At 37.4% G+C, this 17,352-nt stretch overlaps 1 long non-coding RNA gene across 1 annotated transcript in view; it reads right to left on the bottom strand.

Annotated features, from left to right (window-relative positions):
* Positions 1-2,118: 2,118 nt before the first annotated feature.
* The window catches only part of LOC110341013, a 328,392-nt gene continuing 313,158 nt past the window's right edge, over positions 2,119-17,352 (bottom strand). The window contains exon 6 of the long non-coding RNA XR_002382892.2: positions 2,119-2,409. This is a non-coding gene — a long non-coding RNA (uncharacterized LOC110341013). The remainder of the gene's footprint in view (positions 2,410-17,352) is intronic.

The raw sequence follows: 17,352 nt of genomic DNA, 5'->3' as shown, positions 1-17,352 counted from the left end.
GCCACAGCCGTAGAGCTAGGCAGTGGTGATACGTACCTATAATCCCAGCAGTCATACTAGCTAGCCATAGAGGCCTGGTGATGTTGGTACATACCTTTAATCCCAGAATTTAGGAGACAGAGGCAGAGGGATCTCTGTTAGTTCAAGGCCACACTAAGCTACAGGAAACTGATCCAGTCTAAAAGATAAATAACTCACTCAAAGGTGATCGTAGCACTTGGGACCACATGCTTTTACTCCTAGGAGGTAAGAGTGATATGACTGGGCAGAGACAGGATTATAAAGTGTGAGGAGACAGGAACTTGCAGGATGGCAGTCTGAGGCTTGGTGGAGAGCAGTGCAGTCTGCATTACACTCTGAGGATTCCTGGAGACATGGTCACCCATTTCGGTCTGAGGTAAAGGTGAGAGCTAGTGACAGGCTGTTTCTTCTCTGATCTTTCAGCTTTAACCCCAATATCTGTCACTGGGTTTTTATTATTCATGTTACACCCAAACCTGAAGCAACATGATTTACAAAAAAGGGTGGGTAAATCTCAAGATGCTGGTATATGTACTGACTTGTTGAAATTTTGGAAGCACATTTTAAATGACTTTTTTATATAGCTTAAGAATAGCAGAATAAAATCCCAACAATTAACAGATCTGTCTTAAATGAAGTAAATGACAATTGGGTGAATGAAGCATGATTGGATTAGCCTGAGTACTGCTAAGCATGCTGGTGAAATTATTGAGGAATTTAATATTAAGTGACAATGAAGGACTATTAAGAGAAAATCTATACTAATGCTAGCCTTTTCAGTGTGGTGTCCCTTCCCCAGTGTAGAATGGAGAAGAAAGCCTTAAGTGATGACATGGAAAACACACCAATGCATAGACAGTTTTATAAATGTCTTCCTTTTATGAAAACTGGTGATATCATTCTTTAAATCCTCAAATGATTCACGATTAAGGCATGATAATTCATAAGAATTAATGTGTAACTAAAAGTGATGACATTTTTGTTTTATGCTGACATAGTTCTCAAAGTAAAAATTAAACAAATAATGCAGGTATTATTTTGACATATTATAAATCTAAGAGACTTTTAAAACAATATTTCTAGCTACATAGCTGCACAGATTCTGACATCAGAGGAAAAGGAGTTCCTTTATAACTAATGGATCTCAACAGGCATTATTAAATTTAAAAAATGTGTTTCCATTATACATTGTTTTTGTATTTGATCTTGCCTTTGTCTTTCAACTCCCCTTCATGCATATAAATATTCCAAAACATATTCAGAAAACACAGAATCCTAAGACTTACAGATTCCAAAAAGTAGTTTGCTTGGTAAAGCTGTTGTCCCATAAATATGAGCACTTGATTTCACATACCCAGAACCCATATAAGCCCACCCATGTCTATAATCCAAATGCCCCTAAGACAGGACAGGAATGAGAAACAGGCAAGCCTGTGGAAGCTAACGGGCCAGCAAGCATCAATACACAATAGCACCAACTGACCCTATCTCAAATAATATGGGAGGCAAGGAGAGTACTCAAGAATATTCTCTGGCTTATGCATGCTCACCATTCACGAGCGTGCACACACACACACACACACACACACACACACACAACACAACACACAACAGGTGCACAGACTGAAGAAAATAAGAATTCTATCAAACATGGCAGACTCATCTTATGCCTCGACCTGACAAGTCTTCACTGTTTTTCCCTTCAGGTTTCTGAGTATATTCCCACTCTTTTTGAATTGGAATAAGAGCTATGCTGTTTTTTATTTATAGTTCTCATTTTCAAACAGTTTTGCCCCTACTTTATTTCTAGCATGAAGGGTTAAGTGCAGGGCCTAATTTAACTCCAATTCTTTGTAACACAGTTCCTATTTGCACCTCTGCTTCTTAGTAAGCCATGATTGTGAACTTTTTTCAAAGCTAATCATTTTTAAGAAAACTTGTGTGATGGTGAGATGTTTCTGTGGGTAAATTTCTTTCCACTCAAAACCAGGGACCTGAATTAACTTCAATGCCCAGGGACCAGTGTAAAGAGAAGACAGGTTTAACAAACTTGTATCCTGACCTCCAAATTCATGATGCACACGTGTACACGCATGGTACAGGTACACATATCATAATAGTAAATGCTTTACATAAAATAACTCCTAGGGAAAATTCATGAATTGGCATAACACTTGCTGATGGGGCTCCACCCTCTGTGTGAAAGCATCCCATGCCACACCTGCCCTCATCATCAGAGGTACAAGAGACCTCCATAGTACAGTGTAGAAGCTTGGATTCCAACATCCACTTGCTGCTTTCCCATCAAACCGTCTATACCACATCCTGTGTACAACACCATTAATTTTTCATTTCACTTTTGTTTCTAATCCAGCGCTGGCATTCTATCTGTAAAATATAATGAACATGTTAAGTGTTTTCAAATTCCTATCACACTTCTGAAAGTTTTCCTTCACATTCTTTATATAGAACAAAAGCCATTTATGCACCAATATTCATATAAATATCATACATTTATTGGTGATTAGCTAGGTAATTCCATTTTGTAATCTTCTACAATGTCAGAAAAGGTTTCTTGACAGTGGTGTGGACAGAAGGTGTGTGTTCTTCTTGTCCCCCGTCGCATTTCATTCCTTTTATATAGAAGATTGAATAAAAAGCACATTGCATACAGAAATGTCAACTAATAGAACAGGGTGTTGGGAACAGTTCAATGAAGGTGAAACCCAATCCAACAACCTGAACACATTCATTCCGATAACCCACTTAAGTTCCTATCCCCACCCACCTGCAGGCCACTAAAAAAATCTCTTCTATTTATATCCTTTATTATACAGCTGATATCTACTTATAAGTGAGTATGTGCCATTTTGCCTTTCTCAGTCTGAATTACCTCACTAAGAATGTTTTCTCGTTTCATCCATTTCCCTGCAAATTTCCTGATGTCACCGTGTTAAACACCTGAGTAACACTCCATTGTGTAAATGTACTTCGGCTCATAGGAACTCAAAGAGACTGAACGACAACCAGGGAGCCTGTATGGAACTGGCCTAGGAACTCTGCATATGTGCTACAGTTGTGAATCTTGGTCTTCTTGTGGGACTCCTAAAAGTGAGAGCAAGAGCCGACTCTAACTCTTTTGTTGACTTTTGGGACCTTTTTCCTCGTGCTGGGTTGCCTTGCCCAGACTTAATACATGGGGAGGTGCTTAGTCTTAAGGCAACTTGTAATGCCATGTTTTGTTGATATCCATGGGATGCCTGATCTTCCTGAACTGAAACAGAGGGGCAATGGATTGAGGGTGGGGACAGATGAGGTAGGGGGAAGGAACTGGGAGAAGAGGAGAGAGGGGAATCTGCAGACAGGATGTAAAATAGATTAATTAATTAATTTATAAAAAGATAGCTCATTAACTTACAGCTCAGATCAGAGGTAAGTGTGAAGCATAGATGTTTGTCTTTTTAAATAAATGACTTTTGACCCTGTCATTGAAGATATAAAAAAAAACCTTATAAAGGCTCAGGTCGACTATTACATATATATTCTATGAAAAATAGTGATCAAATCCATCAAAATAGCATATGTTCCTCTATTTCATGATTTATAAATTGAGTACAATAAACAGAACAGATAACTGAATCTATTGAAGCTTTTAGTACCAAAAATGTAAAGACACCCAAGACTCAGAAAGACTTGAAAAAATATCTTCAAAGATTTTACTGTGTGTGTGTATGTGTGTATACATTTGTGTATGGGTGAGAGCGTGAGATCTCTTGGATATGGAGTTAGAGTTGTGTGTGAGCTACCCAATTTGGGTGCTGAGAACCAAATACTGATCCTTACAACTGAGCAGCAAGGGCTCTTTAGTTCTGAAGTATCTCTCCACCCCTAGGAATTTATGAAATTACAGAAAAAATAACATTTGTAAAAAACCTACAGAGGAAATAAACATAATGTTGCATTTACAACTATATATTAAAGACACTATCATATTTTTACAAATAATAACTAGAAATTACAGAAATTAAATGACTAATTTAAAATTATAAGATAATTTGTTAAAGTATCATTTTATTTTACTATCATTTTCTGAAATTTTTCTCTGTCTCAGGTCATGTTTGTTATCATAGGTTTCAACAGGAAGCAAGAAAAATCAACAATGCATTTTAATAAGTCTTTTTCTCCAATGGGCAAAGATACAGTAATAAAAGATGGCCAGTAAATTCCTGTCACCCTGCTCCGTCTGAAATCTACTTAATTTTTAAAAAGGAGGAGAGGCTATGGAGATGGCTTAGTAATTAAGAGTGCTTGCTGCTCTTGCAGAGAATCCAGGTCTATTGACCTGTAAGCACTGTACGTTCAGCTCCAAGGGATCCGATTCTCTCTCTCTTTATTCTGAGTGAGCAAGTACACATACACTCATGCCTATGCAACTGTGTGCACATTCACACACACACACACATACACACACACACACATATACATGTGAGCACACAGTCAAAAATGACATGAAGAAATAAAATGTGAGGAAAAAAATTAGAACAACTCTAATTGAACCCAATAATTAGAAAGTCATGATATAAAATGTGTCCAATAATGGAAAACTGTGATTGACAGACATCTCCCAGAGTAGACCCCTACCTTCAAGGATTAATAGACCAGGTATTTGTCAGTCAGCTGTGGGTGATCAGTTATACCCTAGATGATAATAGGTATTCGTGTTTGTTTTGATTTACACTTAGTATTACATAGACATATATGGCGCTTGGGACATTCACTGAACTATGGGAAACATATTAGAGGTAAAATTCTCACAAAAGAATGATCCTGACTCCCCAGGAGTTATCCACTGTGAATAGCTCCTCAGTATGTGGATCCTGCAGATAATCTATTCCATCTGTAATTGGGATTTTGGCTGACTTAATATTGTGTGTCTTTTGCAGGTAACCATAGCTAATGTGAGTTCATGTTTAGGACCAACCATCCAGTCTCTATTTTCAGCATTCTGACCAGTTATGTGTCTATCTATTTACTGTTGCCATTGGAACAAAGGAGCATCTCTCATTAACAAACTATTCTTTTAAAAAGATGGGAGTTAGTTGAAAGAACACCTGAATAAACATGATGCCATTTACAATGAGTCAATGCTTGAATGATTTAAGAAAATAAGCTCTTAAAAGATTGAGTTGTAAGTCTTAGACCCATTTAACCTCTTCAAATTAGAGGAAAATTGGCAGAGAAATACGATTTGAATAGTCTCAAAGTATCTGTCCCATGGTGTATTTCCTTATTACAGGGGTTAATGTGGTAACTTAAAGATAAGAAATTGAGCACATGCCATCATCACCAGCTAATGAATCCTAATATCCCAAGAAATAAGACATTCTAACTTCATGGATTCTTTGATGCCCATTATTATTATTATTATTATTATTATTATTATTATTATTATTATTATTATTTGCTATTCTTAAGAAAAACAGTACAAACTATTATCATTCCAATCACAAGAAACCATCAAAGAAATCCAAATGAACTGATTCCACGAAATAACATAGGCATCTTGTTAATGTCTGTATAATGAATAAAGATGGAAGACTGGGAAACTGTTGACATTGCAAAAAGAGTGAAAAGAAAAAAATCAAGATAATGTCATGCAGGATTTCCCTGAGGTTTTTGAAATGTAGAAGAGGGCATCACTAGTGTTGGGGGTTTATCATCAGAAACACATTCCTTGGAATCACAGACCTGAGATCTGATCCACATAAGCCATGTAAAGATACCAGGTGTGGGTGGTACACATTGGTAACACCAGCACTGGGGAGGCCAAGGCAGGAAGATGCCTGCATCTCATTGACCATCAGAATAGATTAATTGGTGAGCTGCAGGGGGAGTGCGAAACCCTGTTTCAAAGTAAGTATGTGCCATCTCTGAAGAAACTCAGAGACTGTCCATTTGCCTCTACAGGCATGTGCACACCCACACACATATCAATTAAAGAAAGAAAAGACCATCAGAGGAAAAGCTGTGCAGGTTTGCAAGAATAATTAATTCCAAGTCTGATAAATATATTGGGGCTATGGACCCTGTTCATGTTAGATATTGTGACCCAGCATGTAAAAAGCTATTAAACTGTTGTCAACATTTCTGTGAGGTTAAAAAATTATAAAACAAGTTTTCCAAAAGATAAGTCACTACAGAACCCAGAATCGTTGAAGAACTGAAAGGTGCACATTTTAAATGTCAGATTCCTCTATTGTTTGCTTCAAGGATAAATTCTGATGGTGGAGTTTCTTTTACGTCAATCTATGAAATCCTGGTTTGGTGAACCATTTGTTTCCTCTCTTCCCATGCCATGGTGGAGGATGAAGCAAACAACAGAGAAGAATATCAATTCCTTCTTCCCAGGAGGTAATGTTCGTCTAAAGAGCATCCGGTCCCTTCCTTTTGCACTCTTCTGTCCCCATTGGCCCATGCTTCCTTGTTTTCAAAATCCCCTCCACAGCTATGCCTTATCTGTGGCTAAGTTTTTTTAGAAGAGATGAAGTCACAGCCTAACTGTGTTGCCAATCAGTTGACAACAGCAGAGCATCTCTTTCTTTAATGGACATAAAGTATAGTATGGTGTCTGACACACCAGCAAGAACTATTGGATTTTATGCACTCATTCTGAACTCAGAAGGCAGGAAAACAGTTTACTGGATTTAAAATATGAGAAATTGTACTTTTTTTTGAGAAATTGTACTCTTAAATGTCTAATTTCCTTTCTTTTGAATGCTCACCCACCAACTCCTATTTTTAAAAGGACTAAATAAAATGGGTCAGATATGGAAGAGAAAGACATTTACAACAAGGCCAAAATGTATATGTACTTACTTATTTATTGATTTAGAAGCAGATAATTTTTATATTTATTTTTCTTGTAAAACTCATTATTTGCATATATATGGAGAAATGCTTAATTATAAATAACTTACATGTATACTATTTCATTCAATTATCATTTTGTAAAGAGAATTGCTACATCCATGTTCTTCATATTACAGTCATTCAGTTGGACACATTGAGTGATTTTATAATGTGAAATTCACCTCAAAAGAAGCTATTACACCCTTGTTGACTGTGTCTTTTGCCTCACATAAGCTTCTCAGATTCAGGAGGTCCAGTTTTTTAATTACCAATCTCAGTGTCTGTGCTTTTGGCATTATGTTAAGGAAGAGGTCTCCTGTGCCAATTCATTCAAGGAAACCTCCCACTTTCTCTTCTAAGAGGTTCAGTGTGACTGGATTTATACTCTGGTCTTTGATCCATTTGGACTTAAGTTTTGCGCATGATGATAGGTATGGATCTATCTGCAATCTTCTACATGTCTGCATCCAGTTATGCCAGTACCATTTGTTGAAGATGCTTTCTTTTTTCTATTGTATAGTTTGTTTCTTTGTCAAAGATCAGGTGTTCATAGGTGTGTGGGTTAATATTAGGATCTTCAATTCAATTACATTGGTCTACCTGTCTATTTTTGTGCCAATACCAAGCTGTTTTCAGGACTATAGCTCTATAGTAGAGCTTGAAGTCAGGCATGATGATGCCTCCTGAAGTTCCTTTATTATACAGGGTGGTTTTGGCTATCCTGGGTCTTTTTCCATGTCAAGTTGAGAATTGTCTTTCAAGGTCTGTGAAGAATTGTGCTGGGATTCTGATAAGGTCTTTATTGAATCTGTAGATTGCTTTTGGTAAGATTGCCATTTTTACTGTGGTGATCGTTCCTATCGAAGAGCATGTGAGATCCTTCCATTTTCTGATATCTTCTTTAATTTCTTTCTTTAATGACTCAAAGTTCTTGTCATACATGTCTTTCACATGTTTGGTTAGAGTTAAGCCAAGGTATTTTATGTTGTTTGTGGCTACTGTTAAGGGTGATGTTTCTCTGATTTCTTTCTCAATTCCTTTATTGTCTATATATAGTAGTGAAAGTTTGACTTCTTCCTTTCCAATTTGTATTTGCTTGATCTCCTTTTGTTGTCTTATTGCTCTCGCAAGAACTTCACGTACAATATTGAAGAGATATGGAGAGAGTGGACAACCTTGTCTTGTTCCTGGTTTTAGAGGAATTGCATTGAGTTTCTCTCCATTTAGTTTGATGTTGGCTGTTGGTTTGCTGTGTATTGCCTTTATTATGTTTAGATATGTTCCTGTTACCTCTGATGTCTCCAACCCTTAATCTTGAAAGGATGTTGACTTTTGTCTAAGATTTTTCAGCTTCTAGTAAGATGACCATGTGTTTTTTTCTTTTTCATATTGTTAATATGGTGGATTACATTGATTGATTTTCATATTTTGAAATATCCCTGCATCCCTGGCATGAAGCCTACTTGATCATAGTGTGTGATTTTCTGATGTGTTGTCAGATTCGATTTGCCAGTATTTTTGCATTAATGTTCATGATGGTGATTGGTCGTAGTTGTCTATCTTAATTGTGTCTTTATGTGGTTTGTGTACCAAGGTAATTGTAGCCTAGTAAAAAGAGTTTTGAAATGATACTTCTGCTTCTATTATGTGGAACAATTTGAAGAGTATTGATATTAGCTCTTCCTTGAATTTCTGGTATACTTATGTGTTGAAACCATCTGGCTCTGAACTTTTTTGTTTGGAAGACTTTTCATGACTGGTTCTATTTCATTAGGGATTAAGGCAACCCACAGAATGGGAAAAGATCTTCACCAACTCTACCTCGTACAGAGGGCTGATTTCCAATATATACAAATAACTAAGGAAGTTAGTCACCAAAACAACAATTAACTAATCTGAAAAGTGGGGCACAGAACTAAACAGAGAATTCTCAGTAGAGGAATCTAAAATTGCTGAAAGGCCCTTAAGAAAGTGCTCAAATTCTTTAGCCATCAGGGAAATTCAAATCAAAACAACTCTGAGATATCATGTTACACCTGTCAGAATGGCTAAAATCAAAAACACCGATGACAGTTTATGTTGGAGACAATGTGGAGGAAGGGGAATAGTTTTCCATTGCTGGTGGGAGTGCAAAGTAGTACAACTACTTTGGACATCAGTATGGAGGTTTCTCTGGAAAATGGGAACCAATCTACTTCAAGATTAGCAATTCCACTCTTAGGAATATCCCCCAAAGGATGCATATTCATACAACAAAGGCATCTGTACAATTATGTTCATAGCAGAATTATTTGTAATAGCCAGCACCTGGAAGCCCCTCAATTGAAAAATGGATAGAGAAAATGTGGTATATTTACACAATGGAGTACTACGCAGCAGAAAAAAATGGATTCTTGAAATTTTCAGTCAAATGGATGAACTAGAAGAAACCCTCCTAAGTGAGGTAACTCAGTTACAGAAATACAAACATGGCATGTACTCACTAATATATGGATTCTAGACATAGTGAAAAGGATTATCAGCCTACAATCCATACCGCCAGAGAAGCTAGGAAACAAGGAGGACCATAAGAGACATACACGGTCCCCTAGTAAAGCAAAAAGAGATAAGAGCCCTTGAATAAATGGGGAGTGTGTGGGGAGGAGGGAGAGAGATAGGAGAAAAAGGAGAAGAGGAGGGAAAAGAGAACATGAGGGGTCAGGAAGATTGAGTGGGGAGAGGAATAGAGGAGAGCAAGAAAAGAGACTCATCAATAGAGGAAGCCACTATAGGTTTAACGAGGCACTAAGGAATTATACAGAGATCCAAAAGGATGACCTTAAGTAGGACCCTAAGCAATAGTGGATAGGTTACCTTAATTGCCTGTATAATGAGAATTATGACTACCTTAAATGTCATCCTAGAGCTTTTCATCCAATAGCTGATGGAATCAGAAGCAGAGATCCACATCCAAGCACTGAGCCAAACTCCTGGAATTCAGTTTCAGAGAGCGAAGAGTGATAAACGAAGGGGTCAAGACCATGCTGGGAAAGCCCACAGAAACAGCTGACCTGAGCAAGCAGTCACTCATGGGTCCCAGTCTGACAGCTAGGGAACCAACATAGGACCAAATCAGGTCCCCTGAATGTAGGTGTCAGTTCAGAGCACTAGACAGCCTATGGGACCTCTGATAGTGGAACAAGGATATAACCCTAGTGCACAAATGGAATTCAGGAGCCTATTTCTTATGAAGGGATACTCTCTTAGCCTAGGCCCTCCCCCATATGACATGACAGATTTTAATGATCCCTCATGGAAGGTTTCATCCTCCCTTGCGAGTGGATGGGGGATGGGATGGGGGATTGTTGTGGGGTATAGAAGGATGTGAGGGAACTGGGATTGATCTGTAAGATTGTTTCTAATTTAAATTTTAAAAAAATGTATATATGCCATTACAGGTTCTGCATGATTGACTCAGCGATTAAGAGTGCTTAACTTTTCATCCACAGGACATTGGGTTGGTTCTTAGAACCAGAATAAAGTGATTCACAGATGTCTGTAAATCCAGCACCAGAGGATCCAATAAACTCTTCTGGCCACGGTGGACAATGAACCAAATAATACACATACAGACAAGCAGGTGCATTGTGTGTACATTTGTGTGTATGTGTGCGCGTGTGCGCATGCACACATGCGCACACACACAATAAAAAAAATAAAAATTTCAAAAAGCTATCATATGAAACTAATCTTTAATGGTAATCATTTCTGGAGTCCTGGCAATGACGGCAGTTATGGATTCTAAGGGAAAATTAAGCAGATAGATAGATAGATAGATAGATAGATAGATAGACAGACAGACAGACAGACAGATGGTAGGTAGGTAGGTAGTTGGGCAGTTGAGTTGGCAGGTATAATGGCAGGTAGAGTGAGTATGACACTAAAAAGAATACCCCTAGCATAAAATTTTGGCCATGTCAGGGCTAACCTGCCATGGAATTATTTATGAAAGCCAAGTGAACAGTGACTGTACATCAGAAATTCACCAGTCTGATTCAAAGAGATAAATATCCAAGTATTTTTAATTTTTTTCTTGTTTGTGTGACATACAGAGAAAAGCTACTCTCTTTCATGGAATTCTCCATATTTCAGACTATGAAGGCATCGGAGTAAGAGATGGCTTTGTTATTTGCCACTGGCTGGAGAAGAAATTACCTTTGAGATATGTGTGTTCACATCTGCCACTCAATTAGGTGTCCTGGAGCCACCCATGCATAAACAGCAGGGACGGAAGTGCCGCTCCAGGATGAAAGTTAGGACTATCAATTTGAGGATTCTCTTTCAAAGAAGTGGTCCAATCTATATTTCTGCATTTAGTGAAACACTGCTTGAAGTGGAAATCAATTTCTAAGTTAATTTGAATCTGAAGCTGTTTGAGTATCCAGAGGTCTCATGGCATCTTAAAGCACTTTCTTGCAAGATTCCATTAGGGATAAAAAATATACTTATCAAATACAAAGGTTAAACATTGAATTTATCCATAGCTCCACACATTATATATTGAGGTGAATAAAATTTGACTGGGCTTTCCAAAAACTTTCATATCATTCACTATGTGATTAAAGACATTGAATATTAATAAATTAGCCAAAGCTGTCAAAATGGTTCTCAGCCCCTGAGTCTGGCTCCATCTTCTCATTGGTTTTTGTCCATCAGTTGGATTTATGATACTCAAGTTGAAATCAGTGGTTTTACCCTGCCCTGGATCTTTCGTTCAGCAATACAGATGTAGCTCTCAACCATTGTCAGGGAAGCTTCTTTCTGCAGTAGACAGCAGTCAATGCAGAACTGCATGATTAGTCAATGCATTGAGGATATGAGACTGAGGGCTCAGCCCTAAATGGGCCAGCCCTAACACAAGTACTATGGTGGCCCAGAGTACATCTTAGAAGAAAAGATGGAATGAAACATCTGGATCAATAACTACAAGATGCTAAGGACTGTTGTTGAGAGAAGATTTAGTCTTCCTGAGGATGCACTATGAATGGCTATTCAAAGCAAAGTGGTCAGCTCTGGGCTCACAAAATCACAAGCCACACTAAACTGTCTGAGCAGGTTGCAGTTATACATTTGTGAATATGCATGCTACACCAACAATCAAAGAGACATCAATTTGAGAGGAAGCAAGGTGAGGGAATATTGGAGGAAAGGAAAGAGGGAGAGTAGTGTAAATATATTCTGATGACTTTTTAAGTAAAATAAAGAAGTAAGTTAATGAACCAATAAAAATAGAATGTGAGACCAAGAGGATGGAGAAGAGTATTGTAAGGTGATATCTTCTGAATGTGACATTAGTTATCACATCCATGAATGCCCAGTCACTGTGGCTACCGGCACAAGACTTGAAGAACATGGTTGAACAGATCTTGAAATTTGCAGGCAAATGGATGGCACAAGAAGAAACTATCCTGAGTGAGGTAACACAGTTACAAAAAGACAAACATGCATCCAGTGGCTGATGGAAGCAGAGGCAGACACCCAGAGCTAAACACTGAACTGAACTCCTGGAACCCAGTTGCAGAGAGGGAGGAGTGATGAGCAAAGGAGTCAAAACCAGGCTGGTAAAACCCACAGATGCAGCTGACCTGAACAAAGGGGAGATCATGGACCCCAGACTGGTGACTGAGAGGCCAGCATGGGACTGAACGTGGGTGTCAGTGAGGAAGCCTCAGCAATCTATTTAGCATTTAGATCTAATGTACAAATGGACTTTGTGAGCCCATTCCACATGGAAGAATACTCTCTCAGCCTGGACACATGTGGGAGGACCTAGGCTCTGCCCAGGATGATGTGACAGACTTTGAAAATTCCCCCTGGATGGCTTCACTCTCCCTGGGGAGCTGAGGGAGGATGGGGTGGGGATTGGAGGAGTTGGTGTGGGGCTGGGGGAGGAGGGTAAGGACAGGGAGCTGGGATTGACATGTCAAGCAAGCTTGTTTCTAATTTAAATAAATAAATAAATAAATAAATGGAATTAAAAAAAAGACTTGAAGAACATCAAGCCATCCAAATTCCCACAAAGAGAAGCCCTGCCTCTTACAAAGGAACTGTAGGAAATTGGTTGGTGGCTTTTATAAGAGGGAGTATCATTCTTTTGAGGACTTGTGGCCTCTGATAGGTTTCCCATGCTCCACTATGTGACCCCACCATGTGCATATATAGGCATTACTAACTGGACTTATTGGGTTTAGATATGAAGTTTGTGTATTGGGAGAATATGTGGGGAGTTGGTTGTAGACAAGGGAGTAGATATGATTATGTTTCATGATATACATACATAAAATTCTAAAAAGTGGAGAAAATATCTCAAACTTGCAAAATAATCATAAATTATTAACACCTTGTTGGATTGAAAATGCTTTGATCTTATAAACCATAAATAAATTTATTTCTGATAGAAACAAGGTTTCCTACTTTGTTTGACCTATTAGAAAGAAGAATGATACAGAATTTTCAAGTTATTTTATAAGTATGTTTCTCCTTACACAATTCATGAAAATGCTGAGTACTTAGAAAAAATAAAAAGAAATAACCAAATTAAAAGAGAGGAATATTTATTCTAAATAATTTTCAAATGTCATCACTTATTAATTCATTGTCAAAGTATTTACTGAACAAATATTATGTGCTTAATGTTAGAGTAACATTGAAGAAATTTAATGACCTTAAAATAAACACAATCTAATAAATGGAATTGTTAATTACAAAAACTTTGATATTACTTGATATATAAATGAGGAGAAGAACTTGTATTTAAATTATAGAATACAGATCTGCCTCAAGGAGTGAAAAACTCTTCACAGGTAATGCTTGAAACACATACTGAACAGGTAGGTACACAACTATACACAGGTAAAGTGTTAGAGGAGCTCCCAGAAGGAGTTACATGGAAAAAATCCTGACAGAGACATGGTACTCCAAGATTACGGAAAGTTCACTTGAACAAGAGAATGAAACCACTGTTATACCAGAGATAAAGCCAGGCAAATGAAAGGACAGCTATCCATCAGAAGCAACCAAGGCAGAAGAATCTCTAAGTACTAAGGCTGAAATAGTATAAATAGAAACTACTTCAGAGTAGTTTTAAAGAACATTAAAGTGGGCATGATGAGGGGGATGGCTTTAATCCTAGCACTCAGAAGACAGCCTGGTCTACAGAGCTAGTTCCAGGACAGCTAGAGCTCCACAGACAAACCCTAACCTTGTCTTGAAAAACCAGAAATAAAGGAGGAAAAGGAGGAGGGAGAGGAGAAAAGAGAGAGAGAAAGAGAGAGAGAGAGAGAGAGAGAGAGAGAGAGAGAGAGAACGAACAGAAAGAGGAGGAGGAATAGAAGGAAAAGACGGAGCAGGGAGAGGAAGAATAGAAAGAAGAAGGAGAATGAGGGAAGGAAAGAGAAGAAGAGGATGCAGGGAGGGAGGAAGGAAGGAAGGCACTGTAATAGCTGTGCATGTTCTTGTATTGTTTGAGATAGTGTCTCACTAAGTATCCCTGGCAGATCTGCAACTTGTTTTATAAGCTAAGCTAGCCTCAAACTCATAGAGATCCACCAACTTCTAATTCCTTAGTGCTGGGTTTAAAAGGATGTGCCACCACAGCCAACTAGATGTGGAATCCCATTTAATTATCAATCAGAAGAGGAAGGTTTCATTCCTCCTTAGTTAATGAGGAAATCAGGGTTGTTAAAAAGTCGGCATAAGACACTATGTGCTATGAGAAATTGGGAGAGCAACATTTAGAAACAGATAACGTGAGACTTGGATGGATTTTTGCTTACTATTATTATTTTTGCTGAAAAGGGTCAATCAGAGGTTTTAGTAAAATGACACAATTACTTTATAAGGGATATGGTTTATAAATGAAAGACTAGAAACCTCTGGCAAGGTGGTTGATAAAGTGAAATAATTAAGGTTGTAATTAATGGTTGTAAGATCCTCTCATTTTTATTAACAGATAACTAAAGCTTAGTTTCTTCAGCTAGTGTTTGGTATCAAATAAAACATCTTAATTGACAATAGAGTAAAATTTTCACATATGACACTCTTATATTGTAATTGCCCTAAATTTACTTAAATGTACATATTAGATGCATGTTTGATACTGTAAGATTTCATTAATCTCAAAACCACACAATATATACAACCCAGATACAGAGAAATCCAGTGTGTCATATGTTACTCACTGTTAACCAATTCACTACATGAAGTGCACCATTGCTCCAAAATATCTTCAAAATTCAATGTGTCGCAGCAAATAAATTGAACTTTTGGGTTAAAGTGTCATATTCCTAAATATTTTCAATAAAAAACATGTAATACAAAAATTTGGACTATATACAATGGAGAGTCTTCCTACTAGTAAAAGTGCTTCCCTGAAGGACCAGGGGGCTTATAATTTATCATTGGACTCACTTCCTCTCCAAAATGCTTCCCCCAAATCAAACTATTACTTACCAAAAAAATTAATTTAAAATAAATGGATCTATAGTAAATATATAATCCTTCCCATCTGATATATGTGACATTTATTAAAATCATTTAAAACAGAGGCCAGATAGCTATTTCTACAATTGGATAGCAAAGTCAAGTTGTAGGTTCTTAAATATGAATTTCATAACTATTCACCTATGAAATTTCAGAACCCAGTTATGAACCAGGCAATAATATTCAATATGTGTCTTACTGAACTTAGCATAACTGAATCAAGGATGAGAACAGCAAACATCCACAGGAAAAATGGAAAACTGGGTATTATACCACAAATTATTCTTCAGTGTCTTCCTACTAGCTGGTGCTTAGATTATCCTTTCCCTCTACTAGTGATAGTAATTTTTTGTTATCATCACTATGAATGTGACATATTTATCCTTAAAAATTTAATTAAAGACAGTGAGCCACTAAATCTACATGCTGTGGAAGATTGGCCTTATCCAGATGAATCTGAATATATGCCAGTGATGGGGTTTTAAGACAATGAGCAAAAACATTCAAGGTCTCTTAAGACTAAATACTTGGCTGGTCCTTCATCATGTCTGCTAGATTCTATTGGTCAAAATTACCACTAAATCATTCCCCATGACAGATTGAAATAATAAGGTCTACCTTTTGATGGGAACATCTGCAAAGTCATAATGGAAAGGACCTAGATCGATGACAAGGTGGAGACCTGGGACATTTTTATTATCAGTCCATCAAAACAGGTTGATTCTTAATGTTTCCTTCCTGTCTACCAAGGTCACCCATCTAAAATTAGCTAGAGAAAAAAGACAGATCCCTAGAGGAACTGACTTTCAGTCTACAGCAAAGTCATTCCCCAAGTGGTATTCAGTAGATATTATCCACAATTCAGCTGCATATAGGATCCTTGGTACCTTCTCGAGGCCCCACACTACAATAATAATCTCAGTTAATGTGGTGATACATGGGAAATTTGGCAACAGAGGTTAAAGGAATCCATGCCATTTTTCTGTTATTTTACTGTAAGAAAGTTGTATACTACAATCTGAATAGTAAGTATCTAGCTTACTGATTTTCAAAGTTTTTTAGATATTTCTCCCTTCATATAATGATGATACAAGACCAAATCTAATATCATTGGGTCCTATTACTTATATCTCCTTAATCAAGTCAAAAACTTATGACTAATGAAATACAACAATGGGAATATACAATTAATGCATATTGTACAATAATGGGAATGCTATCAGCGTACCTGTATTCAGATGAGAGGAATGACATCTACAGTCAAGCTAACTTCCTACCGGGATTATATAAGTGCATAGCGCCTGACATCTTCTATATTTATGATGTTTATTGATTTTACTTAGTGACGTCAAACACCAATAGTAAATTCCAAATAATAGTAAACACAGCTGAGTATTTTTAGGAATTATTGATGAGAAAGTTATATACAGAAAGAAAACTTGTAAGACAGTTTGTTTTGGGGGAATTTTGTTTGCTTGTTTATACTTTGGGGGTCTACCACCCAGATCCCAAGTAAATACGTGGAGATTATTCTTACTTATGAGTGCCCAGCCTTAGATTAGTTTATTTCAGGCCATCTTTTCTTAACTTAAATTATACCACCTATTTTTGTTTCTGGGCTTTTACATTTCTCTGTTGTATATACCTTTCTTTCCTTCTTACTGTGTGGCTGGTTATGTGACTGGGTGACTGGACTCTGGTATTCTCTCCTTCTCCTTTTTCTTGCTCCTCTCTTCTATTTATTCTCTCTACCTGGCAGCCCCTCCTATGCCTTTCCTGCTTAGCTATTAGCCATTCAGCTCTTTATTAAACCAACCGGGTGTTTTAGGCAGGCAAAGTAACACAGTTTCACAGAGGTAAACAAATGCAACATAAAAGAATGCAGCACATCTTTGCATCATT

The sequence above is a fragment of the Mesocricetus auratus genome, unplaced genomic scaffold, assembly GCF_017639785.1.
Source record: "Mesocricetus auratus isolate SY011 unplaced genomic scaffold, BCM_Maur_2.0 Super-Scaffold_100027, whole genome shotgun sequence".
NCBI classification, from domain to species: Eukaryota; Metazoa; Chordata; class Mammalia; order Rodentia; family Cricetidae; genus Mesocricetus; species Mesocricetus auratus.
This window is presented reverse-complemented; position numbering and strand designations above follow the sequence as displayed.